Raw genomic sequence first — 18,496 nt, forward strand, 5'->3', positions numbered from 1 at the left:
ACAAAGGGCTCAAGACAGCTTTGTTAAAGAATTACCGGATTGGAATTAGGTAACTCAGCCCTCACTACGATTTGGGCACATCCCAACATCCACCATAGCTGGAGGTGGAGGGTGGAAAGGCAAAGAAAGCTTTTGATGTAACCCTTCTGATGCCCCGCTAGAGGACAGAGGAAAGATTATTTAGAGAACATTGTCTATATTCCTGAGAAATGTGGCTGAATTTCAAGATAATGATAGGATGTGCTTGAGGGCCAGGGGAGCAAGGCAGAGGGAAGAATATCAGTTTCCTGGGCACGTCCTGTTACATGAAGAAAAAGGCATTCTCTGCCATTGCAGACGAGGAGAAAGGTGGGGTCTCCCATAATACCGGAAACTGGAATTAGAGTGAGATCTTAATCTGCGAATTTCTGTACTAAATTAAAAGTCAAGAGCCACTCAGGGTAACACGGACAACCACACTCTATTTTTCCTCTTAGCACTCAGGCACCACCAGACCCACCAGATACTAGTTTACAGCGTATCTTCATCATTCGCCCCTCCCCACCCCAAGGCAGGGATTTTGTTGGGATTTCCAGCTCCGGCGTCCGGGCCCAGAAGAGCCCCGACACATAGTAGGTCCAACACATATCTGTTGAAGGGCTGAGTGAACGCTTGGAAAGTGCACCCTTTTACTGACCCCACTGCGAGGTGAGCCAGGGAGGGACTGTCATCATCCCCTAAGTCCAGGTGAGGTGGAAGCAGACCCAGGGAAGGCACCTGGTCGACCTCACGGTCCGGAGGCTCGCGCTCGGGTTCGGGCTGGAGCCCTGCCCGGCAGGCTGTGACCTTGGGGGCCACCCTGCACCTCCCAGAGCCAGACTTCCCCTTACACACCAGCAGGGCGATGACTCCCCACCCCCAGCGCGTCCCACGCACCCTTGGCCGGCCTGCTGTGACTCGCCCAAGGTCACCACAGCCCCAGGCCCACGGCTCCCAGGCTTGGGTGGGCACGAGACAGATGGGCACCGGCACCCCGGCTGCGCGTTTTGGGGTGGGGGCCGGCGCAGGGCGGTCCCGGGGCGCGGCGCGCGCTGACGCGGGGCCCCCGCGATGCGGCGGGGACGGGGCGCGGGGGGAGGCGCGTCCGCGAGGCGAGCGTCCTCCTTTTGTGCGAGCGCCGGCGGCTCGGCTTCTCGAAGGTAAACAGCGCTTCCTCTTCCTCCTCGCTGCGCCTCTTCCTTTTATAGTTATTTCTCGCCTGGCACTCGCCAGGGCTGCTGCTGCTGCTGCTGCCGCCGCGGCGGGGGCAGCTCGCAAACCTGTGGCGGTGACGTGAGACCCGCCAACCCGGAAACGGCGGCGGCAGCGGCGGCAGCGGCGGCGGCGGCACCGGAGGCTCCGAGGCTCCTGCGCTCCCGCGCCCGCGCTCCCCTCGCCCGGCCGCCCGGGCCGCCAGGTACGTGCCGGGGCCCCGCCGGCGCCTCTGCCCGGCCGCCCGGCCGCCCGCACGCGCGCCCCGTGAGCTGAGGTGCTCCCGGGGAGGGCGCGGGGCGCGCGCGTGATGGGTGCGGGGAGCTGGGGGTGCGATCCGGGCCGCGCTGGCTGGGCGCCCCCGCGGGTGCAGAGGGGAAGCCGCAGGGCGGGGCGTTCAGGCCGGCTGGGGTGGCCTGCGCGAGGGGCCCAGAAGAGGCACCTCGGGTGGGCTGGGGGCGGCAGGGGAGCACGCAGCGGGGCCGCCGCCCGGGTCCACCCAGCTGCGGGGAGCGCGCAGGGTGCCCAGCACGGCCGGCGCGTCCTGCGCCCTGAAGCAGGGGGCGCTCTGGTGGGGGTGGCGGTCCCCGAGCAGATCCTTTCTGCGAGCCAGGTGAGGGCGCCGGGACTGACCCCCCGGCGCAGTGCACCTCCCAGCTGACTTCCACTAGGGATCTAGAAGGCTAGTCGCTTTAGAATTGAGGAACTAGAAGGGGTGAACAGAATCTCCATTGGCCTCAAGACTTCCTCCTCGGGTGGCCACCCGCCTGTGTTTAAAGAGCACTTCCTCTTTGCCCTTTATCTTTTAATCATCTTTCTTTTTAAATGGAAGTTTAGTGTTAACGGGTAGATACTCTTGCAGCCTGCAGGGCTTTCTTGGGCTGAGTACACACAGTGTGGGTCTGGAAGGAACCCGTGTGTCCTTTGAAACATGGGTCCTGTGTCGGGGGCGACAGGAAAGAGGAACCGAGGACTTCCCTTGTTGGAGCGATCTCCACCCAGGGGGTGTCTTTGATCAACTCCCTGCTGCAAGAAATGGAGGGATGGGGAGGGATTGAATGGGAAGGAGCCTCTGAGGGGGTGTGTCACGTGGATTTTGTACCTATGTTTAATTCCTGGCCCTGCCACTCACAAGCTGTGCGACCTTAGGCAAGCCGCTTACTGTCTCTGAGTCTTAGGCTACTGTCTGTAAAATGGGCTATTGTGACTAGGGCCTGGAGAAAATGGGCAGGGATTTCCTGGGCTGGCGAGGGTGCAGTGATGGAACGTGTCATTGCCAGTCACCTTGAATTTCTGCATCCCCAGCACCTAGAAGGGGTGCGTGGAGCACGTGGGAGGCACTCCATAGATAGCTGTGAAGTGAACGGGTGGGTGGTGAATTTTGACAAGTGAGCTGGTGTGCTTCCGCATCTTGGCTTCCCTGCCCTGCGACGTCCATTCACCATCCCGGGAAAGCCACATTTACCACCTGGACTTGATGGACTCCACCCATTCCCTGAGGAGGAGGATCTTGTGAAAATATTGACTCTCTGTGAAAAGGAACTTAAACCCTAACTTTAAGACTTTTGAAAGATTGCACTGGGCGAGATAAAAAGGAGGGGTGTTTCATTGCATGGCTGGGTGACTGGCTGAGGCTTGGATGGTTTCCCAGGCCTGGGGGGGTTGCTGTAATGTGGAGGAAGCTGGAAAGAGGTAGGTTTCCTACCTTGGTGGGCACGCAGGAGTGGTCAGTGGCCCGTGAGTGTTCTTCCTTCTCCTTGTAATTTGCATTCTCTAGATCCTTGTTGGACTTCCAGCATGGGGAGCGGCAGAGCATGTGATGAAGGAGGTTAGATGGGTTCATGGACTGGGAAACTTGGAAATTGCTTTCAGATAAAGGCCCAGTATGTGTTTCTGCAGTTTGCATTAGATTTTCAAGGAATTTTGCTTTCTCTGACAGCCATCCCTTTCCTTCTATTTCAGCTCCCAGAGTCTTTGTACCTACCTCTGTTAGGGTCCTTAGCTGTGTGGGTGTCCCCCACCTCCAGAGGGCAGGAGTCTGAGAGTTATTCCATTCGCTGTTTTTAAGAGGCAACAGCAAGCACCTCTGCAGTGACAGGCTGCTTGTGAGCATGTGCAGGTTCATTTTTAACTCATGGAGTGGCCACAGTTACCTGTAAAGGGGAGATGATATTCTCATTTTACCAAGACTTAATAGTCCAGAAATTTGACACAAGACCCTCAGCCAGTACGGGGCAGATGCAAGGCCCTCACCTAAGTCTCTGCTGCAATGCTCAGACTTTGCTCCTTTCTGAACCATCTTTGTGCTTCCCCTGGCACTGGACAGGCTGCCTGGCACATGCTGGAAACTCAGTACGTGTTTTTTGACAGAATGAGCAGAAGAGCAATGGGTTTCCTTTTGCTCTGCGTGGATGTACATTCTGTTTCCATCTCAAGGTCAGCTCACTGGCCTGTAGGTGACCTTGAAATTGTTTTCTGGTGGTTCCTCCCTATGTAGAATCCCAGTCCCCTACAGCTCTTACATCAGGATCCTGAGGCTGATGTTCAGGAAGGATGCATGAGGGACGCTAGTGCCAGGAGGCTGTGGCCTCACTTATGCTCAGCATTACCACCATCTCTTTGATTGAAGAGACCATCATTCATGTGGCTTTGGCGGTCTGGGACTTGGCTGTGTTCAGCAAAAGCATCCTCCGGTGAGCATTGTAGGCAGTGCTGTTTAGGTGAAAACTCAGATTTAAAATCCGTACACTTTACCCACTGCCAAGTGGCCTTAGCTGGCTAGCCACCCTCCGGGAATCTGCTGTTCCTAATCTTACAAACAGGCAAAGTAATCCCACCCCCATCTGTCTCACAGGGTTCCTGAGTAGGAGAATAACATCCAAATTCACACCTCGGTTTTCTTTCTCACTGTTCAAGTGCGTGTGACCAAGTTTCTTCACCTCTCAGAGCCTCAGTATGCTCGTCTGTAAAGTGGGGCAAGTATGTGTTGGGTTTGTCTTGTGCGTTGTAGCAATGTAAGCAAAGTTCTGAGCATGGGCCCTGCCTCCTGTTACGCACCCACTAAATGGTGACCATCATCAATGAGTGTTATTATCATCTCCAATAACAGTGGTAATCGATGTTTCCTCAGCCAGAGTATGGGCATCTGAAGGCCTGAGGCACCCCCTCTTTTTTAGCTTCAATTGAAGCTTATTGAAAGAAGCTTATTGAAAGAAGTGGGTACAAGGGAAGAGAAGGGCCAATTTTATTCTTTTATCCTCTCCTTAAAAGGGGCATCTGGTAAAGACATGTTGAAGACGTGCTCATTGTCAGCTTGATTTTCAGGCACATCTCAGGATAAAGGGTCTCTGTCCCCCACAACTCTGTGCCCGTGACACTCATTTCATATCTTCCCTTAACTTTCCTGCGGACTCCTCTCAGTGGAAAAGAAGGCCGGATGCAGGCAAAGTGACAGCTTTGAAATGAACACACAGTGGTCCTAGTGGCCTTGGTGGAGCTTTGGGTGTTAAGTCTTTGATGGTCTTAAAAGGGGTGATTAGCCTTGCCAGGTTGAAAGAAAGATAACTTTGTAGCCAAGGATCCATGAAGTTAAGAACAGTTATTTTTTTCCCCCTCTCAGCCTTTTTTGTCTACTTTTAGCAAGGGTTTGGGGGCCGGATTGCTGGGGTTCACACCCCAGCTGTGCCATGTAGGAGCCATGTGACCTTGGGCTGAGTACTTCCTCTCTCTTTGGGCCTTCTTCATCTTTCAAAGGATGAATAGTAATCACCACCTCAGAGTGTTATACTGTTCAAGTGAGAGGTGGTGTGGAGTCCAGTGGAAAGTGCTGCATACAGTAGGTGCTTATACTCTGCTCATGCCCCCTGTCCCTCCCCATCTCATTGTCCTGTCCCCGAAGTAGAGCTCCAGTTCTCCTTGGGAATGGAGTCCTTGGCTGGCAGGTTATTCCTAGATTCAAATTGGAGCCTCCGAGCTTTCTGAAGTCCAAGTGTGCTATTTTAAACCAATTGTTGACTGGCAGTTGTAGGGCGCTTCCACTGAATAGAGAGATAATTGTACCAGAGCTCGTCAAGGAGAGTAAATGGGGGAGTCATCGAGTTTGCATTCTGTCCCATTGATTTTTTTTTCTTCCTTTTGAAGACTTACTAGATGCCATCTGCTCCTTGAACATGATGTTCATAAATATATAAATAATCGAAGTCGATGAGGAGGTTTGCTTAAAGAAGTGTTGCTGAGAATGATTTTTATAAATATTGAAGATAATCTGAAATCATTAAAGGAATTGTGGGGTTTATTAAGAAACCGAGAATGTGTTTTGGAAAGGTTCCTTTTGTTTGCAGGTTGAATAAATGTCAAGATAGAAACAGGAGGGAAGACAGGGGGCTGTGGGGGGCAGGTGGGCAGCCAGTGGGTCTGTCTCTGCTGCCCGGTATGGGCAGGTGTACCGTCACTTGTTGCAGGGTTGAGGAGGGACGGGAGGGTTGTGGGTCACCAAGTCCCAGGGACGAGGACATGGGTCAGCATTTCTGAAAGTAACCAGTGAGTAACATGTGCCAAGTCCCTGTGGGGGCTGCATACTTCAGATCCTCCTTGTGAGGAGTCCAGTGGCAGGCTTCTGGAAAGTTCCTACAGTGAATCTCCTTTGGTTAATAATGGGCTACATTTTAGTGAGTCCTCCTAAACCTCCCACTTTAGGAGGTTTCTGAGTGGTAAAAGCAAGTGATGGGAGTTAGAGGAGTTGCAGGACCGAGTGGGAGGCCTGGGTGGACTGAGATTCTGTGACACCGATACCATGTGCTCTGAGGCCTGCAGCTTACAGTAGGGTGGGCTAGGAGGTCATCTAACCTGGCCTCTTCCTCTCACTCATGTAAGACTGGGCTGATGCCAGGGGCACAGATCTGAATTTGTCCCTGGAGGTTCCGAGGCAGCTTACCAGATGAGGTAGAAACACGAAAAACACACGGCAGATGACAAAGGCCTAGATCTCAGTACAGGTGACAGTGGGAGCACAAAGGGTGGGAGGGGAGAGAGGCTGCCTTCATGTCCCAGGACCCAGGGGCTGGTAGCTTGGAGAGAGGGAGGAGGAGAGGCGGTGTGAGCTGCCCAGCTCCCTCTCACGTGGTCGAGGTCTGGAAGGACTGAGCAGGAACCTCCTGCCCAGAGTTTCAGGCTTGAGCACCCAGGACTCTAATTTAAACACATGAGGGAAGTGGGGCCCAAAGAGGAAGCATCTTGCCCAAGAAGCAGATTCAGGACTGGCACACGGGGCTTTTTCCACCACGCTGCAGCGCCTGCCTGTCTGTGCCTGGACAACGTCTACGGTCTGTGTGAAGCACCGGCTATGAGGTGCTCAAAGTGGACCTCTGCTCCTGCCCTTCCTTAAGCAGGGGACTAAATCCTTAAATCCACAGTGGAAAAGAAGGCCCGACGCAGGCAAAGTGAGAGCTTTGAGATGAACACACAGCCGGCTGGGGAGACGACCCTCTCTCCATCCTCTCCCCCTCCCACACCAGCATCAGTTGAAGAGGGTGAGGGCAGCCTCACCCAGAGGAATGAAGGCTGGGAAGGGCATAGGCAGCTGGAGGACGGAAAGCTCCATCTTTTCTTCATCTGTCTAACAGAGTCTCCATGTCTCTGGCTCTGTCTGGCCACTTGAAGCTCTTTGGAATTTACACTCATCAAATTCTAGTGCACTGCAGAACCGAAGGACCCATTGCCCATGACCTGGGTGGGGCAAGTCTCATCACTTTGCTGGACAGAATTGCCATTGGTTCAGCTGGGTTAATACTACCCGTCTCCTTAGGACGTTTAGAGGATTGAGTGGGATAAAGTGTATAAAAGCCCCTGGTCTTTTAGCAGAAACTCAAACTCTCCCTTCTCATAGTCAGGGGGAAGGAGCGCAGGGGGAAGGAAGGTGGAGTGGGGAGATTGAGAGCTGTATGATTTATCCAGTGCTGATTTCAGGCCTCTGCTATTCTGGCAGAGACAGGCTATGTATTTGTTACGGGGCATTTTCTTTTTCTTTCTCTCTCTCTCTTTCTTTCTTCTTTTTTTTTTTTCTCTTGAGACAGAGTCTCACTATGCTGCCCTCGGTAAAGTGCTCTGACATCACAGCTCACAGCAACCTCAAACTCTTGGGCTTAAGCCATTCTCTTGCTTCAGCTGCCCAAGTAGCTGGGACTACACGTGCCCACCCCAACGCCCAGCTGTTTTATTGTTGTAGTTGTCATTGTTGTTTGGCAGGCCCCCTACTGGGTTTGAACGGCCAACCTCTGTGTATGTGGCCAATGCCCTAGCTGATGAGCTACAGGCGCCGAGCCAAGGGGCAGGGGCATTTCTTTAAGATATTTTCAAACTGCTGGGTAGATTTATATCAAACAGAACTCTGCAACCTCTGTTGGCTTCTTTGAAAAGGGATAGTGGGGGGATGAGAAGCTTGGCCTTTGGATCCAGGTCTTGGTTCATGCCTAAGACCCCTGTGAAGTCTTTTGCACATGGTAGTATAACCTTCTCTAGCATCTCAGTGCCTGTTTTCCAGCTTGTTTTGGCTCTTAAGTTAGAAAATTTCTGAATATGCCTGGTGTAGGCTCTGGTGTCCAATAGGTACTCAGTAATTTGAGTCCCTGGTCCACACAGCCTTGGGGCTAGGACCCAGGGCAGGGAGACTGAGACTACAGACTAAAGGAAGTCTTTTTATAAGTTTTGTTCAAAACCAGAGTTGAAGTAGAATGCAGAAGAAACTGTGAAAGTGAAACTTGGGCAATAACTTCCTAAAATGTCTGCTCTGCTCCCCTCCACTCTGCTTTTGTGCTCTTGGGGCACCAGAGACCAGCCAGCGTGCACACGGATCAAACAGGCTTTCAAATGAAAGAACCAAGGAGAGATTTCTGAGTATTCTGAAAAGCAATATTTCACACTCATTCCTGAACATGACTTTTTAGCTCTCAAGTTTTCAGTTTATAAAGGAAGAAGGAGTAAGATCCACTTGCCCATTCACCTTCAGTCATTAAGTGAGCACCTACTGTGTGCTGGGCCGTGTGACGGATCCATGTGAGAAATAAATTCCGTGTGTCCCATGGCCATCCCACACATGCCTCTAAGAGGCCTGAGCAGATCACAGAAGGAACGAGTGTGAGTTTGTTTCCTTGGGCTAACCCAAGCCCTGCCCTCTGGGCCCATTCTGCTCACTCCGGAGTTAGAAAAGCTTTCTTGACAGGTTTGAAGGTGGGAGGGATAGTAGGGAGAGTCACCAGACACCGTGAGGGACAGACTAGGAGGTTGATTAGTGGGAGAGCAGGGGCCCGGAGTGGGGTGACATTTCCACACCATTTGTGCAGGCAGTTACGGCCTAGGCAAAAGCCCCTCTTAGCAGGGTTCCCATAAACACCACGTGGTGGGTTTCTGTGGCTTTGGGTTTCTTTCTTAGTTTTTGTTCTCCCTTCATAGTACTTGTAACTTTCCCTCATGGCACGTGGACGACAAGCCGTGTACTGTGCACATTTTATTTCTTACCATCACTGTAACTCTGTGAGGCAGATATTATCCCCACTTTACAGATGAGGAAAGCTGAGAAAACTCAAAGTGTAATGAGAAAGCACAGCTGGAATTCAAATGTACAGACCATCTTCAGCGCCCACCTGCTTTTCTTGCCTCCTGTGGGTGGTTAAGTTGTTTTTTGTTTTTTTGAGACAGAGTCTCATTTTGTCGCCTTTGGTAGAGCTATGGCATCATAGCTCATAGCAACCCAGACTCTTGGACTCAAGTGGTACTCTTGCCTCAGCCTTCTAAGTAGCAGGGACTCTACAGGTGCTCACCACAATGTCTGGCTATTTTTAGAGACGGCTATTTTTCTCATTCTTGCTCAGGCTGGCGTTGAACCCATGAGATGAGGCAATCCACCTGCCTCAGCCTCTCAGAGTGCTAAGACTACCAGTGTGAGCCACCATGCCTGGCCTAAAGTCTTAAACATAACAGGAAAACTCTCTGAATGGAGTCATCTACCCAAGAGCAAACATGGCTCCTGCTCTACCCTGTTAGAGAGGATGGTGGTTTCTCAATGGGCATCTCAGCAACCCTCTTGGCCAAGGACCATAACACTTATTTTTTCCACTAAAAACACTTTTAATAATATATTTTGCCTATCGTATCTATTTGGATTTCTTTTCTGTGTGTTGTACATTGTACTTTATTGTATAGTGTCCACTACTGTGTACATCAGACATTGACTCAATGTTACTATACAGTTAAAAAAAAAAAGAAAAAGAATGAGGGTGTGATAAGTGAGCACCTACTGTGTGCTGTGAGCCCATTGTATGTTGTTGTGATGCATTGAGGACATCTTTGGAATGTGCAGAGTTGTCCTGATACCTCACAGTGAGTTACATGAGAGTGGGCAGGAAGGAGATAGCCACTCTTGGCCTTCTGAGCCCTGATTTAGTTAATTAATTAATTAGTTAAAAATAGAGTCTTGTTGTATTGCCCAGGCTAGCTTTGAACTGCTGGGCTCAAGCCATCCTCCTGTCTCAGCCTCTCAAGTAGCTGAGATTACAGGCATGTGCTGTCATACCTGGTAGGTTCTTTTTTGTGTGTTCATTTGTTTGTTTTTAATAAAAGCTGAGCCCTGGTGGTCACAGCTCTTAGACCTAGGCCTTTGATTGTCTTGTCGCTAATCCTGCACATCTGAAGTCTGTGCTCGACTTCCCCATCCCAGAGTTGATCCGGAAGGGCTTCAGCCTCCTGAGCCCATGGGGGGACACCTTGCCTTTGCATTGGACTCCATCGTCCCTGAGGCCCTGCCTCCCAGTGCAGGAACTGTCCAACAGCAAAGGAAGAATAAACTAGCTATGACCTTCTACTGTCTCCTACCCGCTTCCTAACCGCCTTTCCCCTGTGGTTGGAAGACGTTCCTCTCCACATGAACTTGTCTTCGTCTCTAGGCCTTGGACACCTACCACCCAAAGAAGAGGAACCTGATCTTTTGTTTCTCCATCATCCTCAGATAGCTGTTAGGGGAGGAAGGAGACAGTGTTTGATTTTACCCTGGGGCTTGCTCTCGAATGTGTTATGGAGCTCCCCTTCAGCAGCAGAGTTGAAAAGTGCCTGAGACTGTGTGTGCCCGTGTGCAGAGACCAGAATATTCCATGAGCACTCACTCCAGAGAAAACTCAGTAGGTGTGCCTGACCCCGCCCCATGATGCCTATGAAAGGTGTATCCCCCACCTGTGAAGACACGTTGCTAGTGGCCAACTGGGTCTCTGAGTGACCCTTCTGGGCAGCTGTGGCAATTGATGAAGACAGCCCTGTGAAGACACATTGCTAGTGGCCAACTGGGTCTCTGAGTGACCGTTCTGGGCAGCTGTGGCAATTGATATCAAAGGACATGAAAACTGTCATCGTCTTTGACCCAGTGAGCCCAATTTTGTGAATCTCTTCTAAGGAAACAATAAAAAATATGGACAAAATGTTAAAGATGTTAACATCTTTAACTCAGCTTTTTACAATAACAGAATAAGTTGGAAATAACCTACATGTCTGACAGTAATTGCACTCTCACATCAGTTGTGCTTTAGCCCCGCAATGAAATATTACACACCACACAAGTCAGGGCTGTGGAGTCCGTGAGAAGACTTAGAAAAGCCATCAATCGTTTATAGGAAACTGGATGTCGAGGAATACACCAAAACGGTGGCAGAGGCTGTGTTGGGGACACGGATATGGATGATTTTCTTTCCCTTCCCCTCTTCTGCACATTTTCCTACAATGTGGTTGTGTTACTTCTGCTGAAAGATGACCTCCTTGCTCCTTCCCTCTTTCCCTCTCCTCTCCTCTCCTCTCTTTTCTCCTCTCCTCTCTTCTCTTCTAAGTAGCCCAGTGCCATGCTGTTTTCAGTTGAGCTCCGTTCATAAATGATGTAAGACTCAACAGATCAATAAATAAAACTTAGGCTCAGGCATCCCTGATGTAAGATATGGACAGGTGGCTGGGTACAGTGACTCATAGAATTTTGGGAGGTTGAGGTGGGAGAATCACTTGAAGCCAGGAGTTCGAGACCAGCCTGAGCAAGAGCAAGACCCCATTTCTACACACACACACATGCACGCGCACACACACACACACACACATACACACACGAAAAAAATTGGCAGTGCATGGTGGTTCCTGTAGTCCTAGTTATTTGGGAGTCTGAGGGAGGAGGTTCACTTGAGCACAGGAGTTCAAGATTGCAGTGAGCTATGGTCACACAACTGCATTCCAGCTGGGTGACAGAGTGAGATCCTAGCTCTAAACAAACAAACAAACAAACAAAAACAGGCCCAATAACAAAAAATAACCCTTTAAAAAAATTTATTATAATTTTTTTCATCATCTGGTCCAGAATGTCAGGCAATTCTTGAATATAATAGCCAGCATGAACCGCATCTCCTAGACTATTCAGAAGACATAGATGCCATTTTATAAATGAGGAAACCTGGGATCAGAGAAAGGTCGTGAGATCTTTCTAGAACCTCACTATTCCTTCCCAGTGAGCAGCTGATAGGATTACGGAACCAAGAGACACCCGATATCAGCAATTCTCTTCATGTGGAATAGAAATTAGGTTCAGGAAAAGGTTAGAAGAATGAGAAATACTGCTGGACAATGGCCAGGTGTTCTGTTGGGGACATCGTGTAAATTCCACACTTCCGTTCGGGTGATGGAGCTCTGTCCAGTGTGTTCTCAATGCGAGATGAGTGACCTCCTGTCTCCAAGCACGTGAGGCTCCTCGCACCCCCCACTCCTGTCCCCTGCCCATCCATGGAGAGGGATTCTTAGGAGCCCCTGCTGGTGCTCTGTGCTGGGGTGCAGGACCAAGGAGCAATGGGTCTATCTACCCGTGAGAAACCCACCAGGAACAGGCAGACAAAGGCGCCTCAGCGGGTGGCTGAGCCGTACTCAGTTCTGGGATTGCAGATTTCCAGACAGACTCCATGGTATTTAAAATGTCGTTTCCTCTCGGGTTCTGTGTCTGTGTTGCAGCCCACTTATCATCTTTGCCTGTGTTTTGGAAGGATTCTGATTCAAAGCTCCTGAGCCATTCTTTAAAGGGAGGCATAAAATATCGAAAGGTACCTGGTGTCTTGGTGCGTAGGTACCATACGTGTTTGTTTGGTGAATGAGCATACGGATTAATTTTCTGCTTCGGGTGAATGACTGAAATTGGACTTTTTAAAAATATCCATTTCACACCCCAGTATCTGTCTTTTTATGTGTGTATATATGTGATTCTGTGATTAAACACAAAAGGGGGACACATAGCATCTCAAATAAGTGGTTTATTGAATGTTCAGAAAACTACGTAGGTTGGCCCTTTGCTCCTCTCTGCCCCTCGCCCTCCCTGCCATCTGAGCTCTCTGCCCAGACTTTAGAGAGAAGTGACATGTTAGTGGCTGGTCATGGGGCTATGGATGAATGAATCAAGGTTAAAGCTTTTGCTACTTGCTGAGCTGGGCCCTGCGCTTACCAAGCCACGCCGTGCAGGTTCTTGTCCTTGAAGTTGGAGAGTTAGAGGAAGAACAGGAAGGGATAAAACACAGGGTGAATACACCGATGGTACTGGTTTCTGGCAGACATACATCATCTCATTTAATCCTCATTTAAATGTGGGAGATTTCAACGCAGCAAGTCGCTGCTGGCAGGTGGGAAGCGATTATGGTGAGAGGTTTGGAACTTGAACTTGGGAGAAGTTGAAACCTCTGGCAGCTCCAAGATTTTAATCACCTGAGGGTGCTGGTTCCATCTGCTCCTGAATGCTTGGCCCAGTGGGCTTTGTCTCTGCACTGTGTTCCCAGTTCTCTGGCTCTATATGTGACATTACTTGTTTGAGCCTCCCTCCCTTCTTCCTGGTGAGGCTGAATTTCAGTGTCACAGGAGGCCCTTAGTAACAGCGGTCTGTTGCCTCCCTGCTGACCGCACTGGCGGGTGCTGCTGCCTTCCTGCCCTCCCGGAGGGTGTGGCTGTGCTCTGATTGACAGGTGGGGTCTTTTCTAGGTCTGTCCACTTTCTCTGCCCCTCCTGCGTCCGAGCCCACCCTGTACCCCATGCTATTCTCAGAGCATGGGGCAATTCATCCATTAGGGGGGATGATTGAGCGTTAACTCTAGGAACAGACAGCTATGAATAGATGTGCAGGAAAAAGCGTTTTTGCCAAGTTTGAGCTGAGCTGAGTATTGTCAGCGCTGAATTAAAGATGAGCTTCCTGGCTCTCTCTGTTCTACTTAGCATTGACCAAGTACCATGTCTTGAATCTTTAAAAAAAGAAATCAGAAAGAAGTAAGGAAGAGAAAAAAAAGTCAGAAAGGGGCTTATATGACAGAAGATAAAGTATAATAATACTGCCTTGCACCTATAGAGTACTTTGTGTCTATGCTTTGGCCTTGTTCCACTAAACACTGCTGAGCCCAGGACTGGGCCATTTTCTGTTTTAGATCCACAGGCTGAGTTCACAGTAGGCCTCGCTCCGAAAGAGTTCATAGAGTGCATAATTTTTTTAGACAATTGAAGCCCAGAGAGGTTAAGTGATTTTCTCAAGGCTGTACAGCTGATCAGGGCCAGAGTTGGAACTTACTTTTCTCAGCCTTGGCTCTTAAACTCCACTCATAAATGTACTTTGGGCTGGCGGAGAATTCAAAGGTCAAAGGACACATCTTAATTCATGAAAAGAGCATTTACTAACACTGCATCCTGCCCTTTATTCTGACGCCTGGTGTTCCTTGTATCCCGCAAAGTAGCCTGTTCTCTTGGTGACCACATAAACTGTCTTCCCTTCCCCTGCCCCACCCCTGTGCATTGAAATGTTTTCTCATTTGTGTGACATCCACTGGGTTTCCTCTGAAGATCCTAGAAGCCAGATGAGGCTGTATTGTTTACTAAGTGGAAAGTCAGGGTGGGGCAGGGGCTGAATGAAATAAGACATAGGTCCTTGATGAGTGAGGACTCTGTTGCTCTGTTGGGCCCTGAACTGGGTCTCCTCTGGAGCAGTCATACTTAATTGTTCCAGCCTCTCCATTACCTTGTATATAGAAATGGTCCTTCATTCACCAAACCCATGCAGAGAGCCCCATGCATGCTGGCTGCGTACGGCCTATGGGGGGTGCTCCTTGTGTAAATGCTGCCCCATCCCCCCAGCTGGCCAGTGGTGTCATGCACCTTCAGAAGGCTGCAGTGTTGGTAGACTCCACTGGGGAAGCCCTTGCACCCACTCCCCCCTCCCTTCTTGGGTCTAATGGGTGAAGAACTTGGCCTCGATGTTTCCTTGTTTCTTCTGTTTTCAATAAGCACATATGAAGCGCGTGGTCCACGCGGGGGTTTGGGTTAGGTGACTGGATGCAGAGATTCACAGGATGCCGTTACTGCCATACTGTGGGAGGAGATGGACATAAATGCTAATTGTTGCATTAATAGTCCAAGTGTTAAAACTGTGAAAAATTTAAAACATGCGAAACAATGCAGTGCATTGTTTGGGGGTAGGATCATATGTAATGAAGATATAAAGAGATGTGCGGAAATGATAAATCCCAGGGACAGTGCTCACCTCTGGGGCTTGGAGAGTGTATGATTGGGCCACCTAGGAGGCTTTGTTTGTATTCATTAATTTTTGTTCCTTAAGCTGGGTGCTAGGTACAAGAGGTGGTTTTATGATTCTTTACATGTTTTTCATATCTCTGAAATATTATACTGTAAAATTTGTAAAAACAGAGGCATGAACCAGGGGTTATTTGGAAACTCCAGCCTGGGCAGGTCTCTGGCCAGGTGAGGATGTTTCTCCTCTTTATACTTCTAGCCAAGCATAGGGCCTGGCCGGGCTCGTGCCCTCAGGAACTACTGACCCAAACAAACTGCCTGGAGGAGCTAGAAAGGCCTTATCGAGAAGGCAACAGTTTGAATGGAGTTTTGAAGGCCATTGCTGGGAGCAGCCTCTCTGAGGGCACAGCAGGTGCTAAAACAGGCAGGCAGGACAGCATTCAAGCCACTCTAGGCACAAACAGGTAGACTGGCTCACCATGGAGCAGTCCCTCAGTGGTCTGTTTTGCTCTTGACTATTTGTACTCAGAATGGCTCAGAATCCAAGTTGACTTGGAGTTGACCTGGAATGGACTCCACAGTGGTATTAAAACCAGGCCGGTATCCATAGACTGCTTCCATGGTTACGGGGCCTCTGCATTAGGAGAGATTGGTCCCAGGTTCAGTGCCAAGTCCAGAAAACTTCTGGTAAACTGAGACTGGACCTACTCAGTGTGAAAGTCCAGGAAAACTTTTTGTTAACTGAGGAGTTGGACCTGCAGAGTGTGAAAGCTGGTGAGAGAGATGGTCTCGCTCAGAGAAGAGCCAAGGGCCTGGGCCACAGAGTGTTGTGCGGTTGCCATTGTCTGACATGAAAGACTCATCTGTGAAACCATGAGGGGAGAGGCAGGAAGGCCAAGCTGTCTGTTTAGTGTCCTAGAGGATAATGTATATTCAAGATGGCTTTCTTTGAAAACTTGCAAAGCCAACAAACTCCCTCAGGGGAGCCAGATGAAAGCACCAACAGGGATTTCATCAGCAAGGCTTAATCAAAGACATTGATTGTTTTCTGAGCCCCACTGGTTGCTGTCCCATTGTGGTCCTTAATTGTGGAAACTTGTTCATTAGGGTTTCATTAGGGCTGGCCTGCTTTGATCTCTGCAAGTCATCCACTTTCTTGGGGAAGAATCTGTGGGCTCCCGGACTTCTCCCATATTTGTCCCTTGCTTTCAAATTCTGACTAGACTGTCACTCATGTTTCAGAGCAGACGGAGTCCTTTGCACCCCAGTCCCTGCTCGGAAGAACCCAGTGTGTGGGAAGCTGTGGTTGGAAGCCACCTTAGCTAGTGCTAGTGCAGTGGCCAGGTGAGGAGACAGACTCTGAGGTGTGCTGACGGTGAATGTTCTGGAAGAAGCAGCCTCAGCATCTGACACTTCTTGAGGCTCTTGTGATCTGAACACAGGTTCTTCCTCCAAAGGCTGTTCCCTGAGAACCTGAAAATCCACAGCATTTTTAAATGCAGTCTGAACAGGCTGTGTGACAACCTAGTGGCAGGACAGGGGGAGGGGAAAGCACATTCGCTGCTGGTGATCTCTGGCTCAGTCCAGAGGAACTTAGCATATATCTCCCACCGGGGACCAATTAATTCTGCAGGAAGTCATGGTTTACATTTTACCCTGGAAACTCAGGCCCTGCGCACGTTTATGTGCTCAAAGCGTCCTCCTGCAAGCTTTGTTTAATCACAGTCGTGATTGAAAACTCACAGCATTTCCCTCTGACTTTATTAGCCAGTCCTTACCCACATTTCATCTGCTTTCTCTTAAACACTCTTTTTGGGTCTGTGTTTATAGACCCTGAATAAACACAAATCCTTGACTTTAATTAGGAAGCCAGCAGTGGCCAAAAAAGGAGGCTCATTCTGTTTCTCTGGTGCAGCGGGTGTCGAAAGGAGAGTGAAGGGGCACAGTAGAAAACAGAGTGGTCTGGGGTGAAGAGCTGTGTGGTCTCCACCCTGCCCCCACCCCAGGGACCAGGAGCTCTGAGTCAGCTGAAGTTACCTCTTGAGTAGATCCCTTGGCCTCATGCACAGTCCATTCGTTCATTCACTCAGCACGTGGATGCCAGCTTTTCGGAACGCCATTGCTTGATCATTCCTCAGAGGGCAGCGATTGTTGCCTGTGTTCTCTCCTGTATCTCTGCACTCCAGCATGTTGTAGGTGCTCAGTAAGTATTGATTTAATGAATAAATGAGTACCTGACATTCCATCATTAGGAATCCATGTCTTTGTTTTTTTTTTTTTTTTTTTTGAGACAGAGCCTCAAGCTCTCCCCCTGGGTAGAGTGCCGTGGCATTACAGCTCACAGCAACCTCCAACTCCTGGGCTCAAGCGAGTCTCCTGCCTCCGCCTCCCAAGTAGCTGGGACCACAGGCGCCCGCCACAACGCCCGGCTATTTTTTGGTTGCAGCCGTCATTGTTGTTTGGCGGGTCCGGGCTGGGGATTCGAACCCGCCACCTTAGGTGTACGTGGCTGGCGCCTTAGCCGGTTGAGCTATAGGCGCCGAGCCCCATGTCTTTGTTTTAACCACAGGCTTCTATCTTCAGAGTATCTTAAAAAATAATACTCCAGAGGGTGGGTCAGGCAAGGTGGCTCATACCTGTAATCCCAGCACTCTGGGAGGAGGAGCCCTTGAGCCAGAAGTTTGAGGTTGCTGTGAACTAGGCTGAGGCCTGGGCAACAGAGTGAGACTCTAGCTAAAGAGAAAAAAAAGAAAAACAGAGTGGAGCATACAGAATGCATTAGGTGGAAGGCAGATGGAACTCTGTGGGCCCTGGGGACAGGAGGGCTAAAAGCTGGGATGGAGAGAATTGGTTTGGAAGCTAGCATGCAGGGGATGAGATTGGAGACCCAGCTAGTTTTGCTAGCATTAAAATCTTGGGTATGTCACCAAAGTTCTCGGAACTAAATTTTCTAATCCATAAAATGAGGCGACCATAATAATGCCAGATTCTTACCCTGAGAGTCTCACCTGCCCTTTTCCACTTGGTTTCTGTTGTCCATGGCCTGTCGTCCTCCCAGGTGTCCTTGTTGATAATTACTCAAGGCAGTCATTCTGCTCCCACTGTGTGCCCTGGGGATGCAGTGGTATATGAGGTGAGTGAGTCCCTTCATCTGAACCAGGGGGTTATACACTGAGAGAGCCAGTCACGATGGCTGTGCTGTGATGTCGGCAGGCCTGGGCTGCAGCAAGAGATCAAGGAGGGCTTCCCAGAGGAGGTGGCATCCGATAGGGGAGGGGGCTGTGTTGTATCACTCTGTAGATCCCCAGCGCTAAGCAGAGTGTCTCACATGTGCCAGGTGTTCAGTGAGTGAATGATGAAGGAGAATGTGGGTAAGAGTGTGTCATGAACTGGAAAGTGGTGCAGACGGTGGGTGTTGCTGTGATGTTTGTGGAGGATAGGGCAGGGGCACCTGAGACAAGCTTCATGCTCTGGTTTCCTGAGGACCAGCTGTTGGCCAAGAGCTAGGGTCTGCCCTCTTGCAGGCCATCTGATCACTCTACCCAGGGAAGCTGACTGTCCAAGACTTGATATCTTTAGCCAACTCAGTAGCCCGCAGCCCTTCCTAAGAAGATCCAGCTTTGGATACCCAGTCCTAGTCTTCTGGACTGTCTAGGGCAGGTGGCTTACTGGGAGGAAGTGTGTGTGTGTGTGTGTGTGTGTGTGT

At 50.1% G+C, this 18,496-nt stretch overlaps 1 protein-coding gene across 20 annotated transcripts in view; it reads left to right on the forward strand.

Moving 5' to 3' along the window:
- The first annotated feature begins 1,086 nt into the window (after positions 1–1,086).
- Positions 1,087–18,496, forward strand: part of FAM49B (family with sequence similarity 49 member B) — a 157,980-nt gene continuing 140,570 nt past the window's right edge. For 11 of the 20 annotated variants that reach the window (XM_023517050.1, XM_023517015.1, XM_023517026.1 and 8 more), the window contains exon 1: positions 1,087–1,435. The gene's annotated coding sequence lies outside the window, so the exon portion shown is untranslated. The remainder of the gene's footprint in view (positions 1,436–18,496) is intronic. The other 9 variants (XM_023517037.1, XM_023517029.1, XM_023517005.1 and 6 more) reach the window with 1 other exon arrangement.

Source organism: Otolemur garnettii, unplaced genomic scaffold (genome assembly GCF_000181295.1).
Source record: "Otolemur garnettii isolate 467f Iridium unplaced genomic scaffold, OtoGar3 scaffold00004, whole genome shotgun sequence".
Taxonomy (NCBI): Eukaryota; Metazoa; Chordata; class Mammalia; order Primates; family Galagidae; genus Otolemur; species Otolemur garnettii.